Genomic DNA, 3,829 nt, shown 5'->3' on the forward strand with positions numbered 1-3,829 from the left:
AGAAAGGGGAATCAGAAGGAGAGAGGTAACAAAGTCTGTTTTTTAATAGTAGGTTTACAAACATTGCATATATGCATGTTGCACAGTAAAGCATTTTCATTTATTTTTGTAAAATGGTTCCATGTTTCTTTCTTGCTTTAGTTTTAAGAAAAATAGTTACTGCAATGTAAAGAGGCTGGATGAAAGCTTAATTGGGTTGTTGAGGTGAGGTAAGGGTTGTAAAAGTATACAGATGATGCAAGTAAAAGTATACAGATGATGCAAGTAAAACTGATGTGCTTTTTCTTACCTTTGTATAGGGGTTATGACTGGATGAAGGACCTTATAATGGCAACCCTTTCCATATTATCTTTGAATATGAATGGGCTCAGATGTGTATACAAAAAAGATTAGTGAACTACATTAAGAAATGTAAGTGGAAATAGGTATACTACAGGAGACAGATTTGGAAAGAAGCTGGTGAATTTGATCAAGACAGTATTTCCGGATGTTATTCGGCAGACCGTCTCTGATCACAGAAAAGAGGAGTACTTGTAACTGTTAGAGGAGCTGCTGTGGTGATATTTTCCTTTACTGGCTCACCAGATGCGCAGTAGCAAGCACCTCCCAAACCCCGGCCCAGCTGGTTGACGCGCCGCTGTTCTCATGAATAACCAACACAATGTGGTTTTCAAGGTAGAAAATGCGATTTCCACTTTTCAGACGCAAGTTTCAAAACAACATATTACATGGTTTCCCTATGCTTTTGCAGGGGGAAGGCCCCCTGCTGCACCCCCCTGTGGGGGCACTGCACCCCCCATACCCCCTGCCACTGCCTTCCATTATCACCAGCAACAGTCGTGTAATGCTCCATGACACAATTACGTGAAATATTCGGCAAAAGGAAGGGTACATTTAGACATTAGCATGCTATACATGATGCATACAATGAATGTAGATGAGCAGCTGAGTTAGGCAGCCTTTACTACGGAACGTTATGATGGACTTGTTTTCATAATTGTTAGCAAGCCTGTTGGAAATGCTGCTCATCTACCATCAGTGTGCGCATGTCAGTGGCTACTATGCATGGCATGCCAATCATGCCTTATTTCATATTCAGATTCGCTTGTCAGTCATCTGGACCATGCCCACTCCTGCATGAAACTGAAGATGAGGCAGTAAAGTACAATATCGCCGCTGATATAGTAATAGTAAAAGCATAATCCTCCTCCCTTCCACATCTCGTGTCATTGGTGTGTAATATGAGATGGCTAACTAAAATAAAAATGCAGGGTAATGAAATACAAATGAGACAGTGGCACTTCCCCACCTGTTTAAACAGAGGAATTTAAGGAATGGGTCGTGGAAATTATTCAGGAGTTACTTTGGAAAATATCGCTAGTGAGTGGGATAAAATAAAAGTGCAGCTTAAAAACCGTAGAAATAAAAAGTAAAAGATGTGGTTAAAAATTAACTAGAATTTAGAGGGACCGAAATTATTGCTGCAGGGGAATCTCACAGAAGAGGGGAAAACTGCAGAGTGCTAAAAAGAGAATAAGGGACTACTTAATTATATGCATGAGTTTACAGCTTTTAACATAACAGCTAAGACCACAAAGTAGAAAGGACTGTTGCCAAGCTTAGAGAGCCTAGAACAATGAAAATAAAAGGAAAACCTGTAGGGGTATTATGAAAATCCTGTATAAAGCAAAGAAATGTGTAAATCAAAAGTAGAAATGGAAACCTTTATGGGAAGAATTAAATATGCCAAGGTTACAAGTAAATGAGGCTCAATTAACAGTTAGGAGAGGAAGTAAGCTAAAAATTGTAGTTTATAACCAAGCTACAGGAAACTCTTGAAATAGAGGGTATTCATGAGGAAGTCTGAAAGCTAGGAGGAAAGAAAGTGGTAAGTATTTTAAAAGGAGGAGGAAGCATCAACATAATGGAAGAAAGCTGTGGTAGCTGTAATACCTAAAGATGGTAAAGACCCACCAGATCCAAGTTTCTTACAGGCCTGTTTTAATTCTAAACCATGATTGCCATTCTTTTAGCCATTATAGAAGAACTTTACAAGGGTGCTGCCAAAATTGGTGGGTATGGATCAATGTTTTGTGGAGGTGGGGCAAACATTTGACAATGTTAATAGAACAATAATAATCCGGAGGGAAACGGAAGGTAAGAAAACACCATTGCTAGGCTTTGATACAGAGAAAGCATTCAGCAGCGTAAGCTGAGATTATGAGTGGGGCATTCAACAGTGTAAACTGAGATTATGAGTGGGGCAATGGAAGCATTTGCATTCCCTGACATATCCATAAGGTTAATTAGAAGGATATATGAGGGACTGCAGGGGGAAATTATTGGGGGGGGGCTCCAAGTTCTCTTCTCATTGGCAAAGAAAATAAGGGACATTGTACAAACTCAAGAATACAATTGGTATGGTGATCAAGAAAAGTTTTTTTGTTCAACTTCGTTGGCAAAACCTGGAATTCGTTGCCAAACTATATAACCCTACAATCCTCCAAAAGTCTCTTAAAAAAAAACTCAATCTCAGTGAATCGTTTATGCCCATGTACCAATCCTGATTAAGTTATAAACTAAAAGCATATTCTGTAATTATCATAACTTGTAATTACATCACCAAGCTCTGCTTCCAGTCTGTCTCTTACTTTTGTCTGTCCATGAGAATTGTGAGTCCCTACTAAGGAACACTACCAAGCCATTGTATGTAATCACTTTGTTTTTATAATTGTTTTTCTCCCCAGGCCTCCGCTGAAAATGGGCATGTATCCAATCGGACTATCCCGGTAAACAAATGTAAAATAAATTAAATTTGCAAATTATATTTTGTACCTGATAAAAACCAGACCTTTCATTGTTGTGCAACATTCCAAGATCATTTCAAGTCTTTTCAGGATACAAAATTAAGGTAAAACAAAGGCAATAGCTGTAAACTATAACCACACATGAATTGGTTCAGTAATACCCATATTTGTGGGGCATGAAAACATCTTTAGTCCCCTTAGTTTTATACACAGGTCAGGTATATTTTTATCAACCAGAGGAGAAGATGGCACAAGTGAAGTGGGATAAGTTGATCTTCCAGTGGGATTACCTGATCTGAAGGAATACACAGTTAAAGCTGTAATTCAAAGTGGTCTTGGATGATTGTGAAATGGGGAAGCTCAAGAAATGAAAGGCTGGGATTTTGGATGCAAATCCTTAAGGAGAAGGACCATAAACATACAGAATATTTATGTTCATAACGTAGCAGTATTGTAAGAACTAAACTAACATGAGAAAGGATTAAAGTGATTCTGCCATTTATGGCTGACTTGCAGTTACGGCTACACAGAATAGGCAAGAGGGGGCTGGAATTTACTAAAGAAATCTGGCAAAGGAGGTATTTGGAACAAATAGAGAGGGAAAGGTAATGGAATGCGAAGAGTCCAAGAAAACATTTGGACTGCAGGCTAGAGACCGCTTCCCCCATCAAGGATTGATATCAGAATATCAGAGAGGAATAGGGGATACTACATGAAAGACTAGCACTGTTACTGGTTCTAGTTGAACCTAGAACAGAAGCTGCTGTTAAAAGGATAAGTAGTAGGGCATACAGAATATTGTGTGACTACTACTGGAATCCATCTGAGGTGGTTAGAAATGACCGAGAAGAGAGATTGGATAAGTGATTCACAGAAAAACAATGGAAGGATATATGTATGGCTCCCAAATATGCAACAAAGTATAGAAGATTTAGGATTTTTTTGCTTGGAAATGTTTGCATGGGTATTTTAGACCCCAAGCAGACTCCAAATGCTTTTTCCTTGGGTAGATTTAAATGTTT

Source organism: Protopterus annectens, chromosome 10.part0, assembly GCF_019279795.1.
Source record: "Protopterus annectens isolate FY-2018-M chromosome 10.part0, PAN1.0, whole genome shotgun sequence".
Lineage (NCBI taxonomy): Eukaryota > Metazoa > Chordata > Ceratodontiformes > Protopteridae > Protopterus > Protopterus annectens.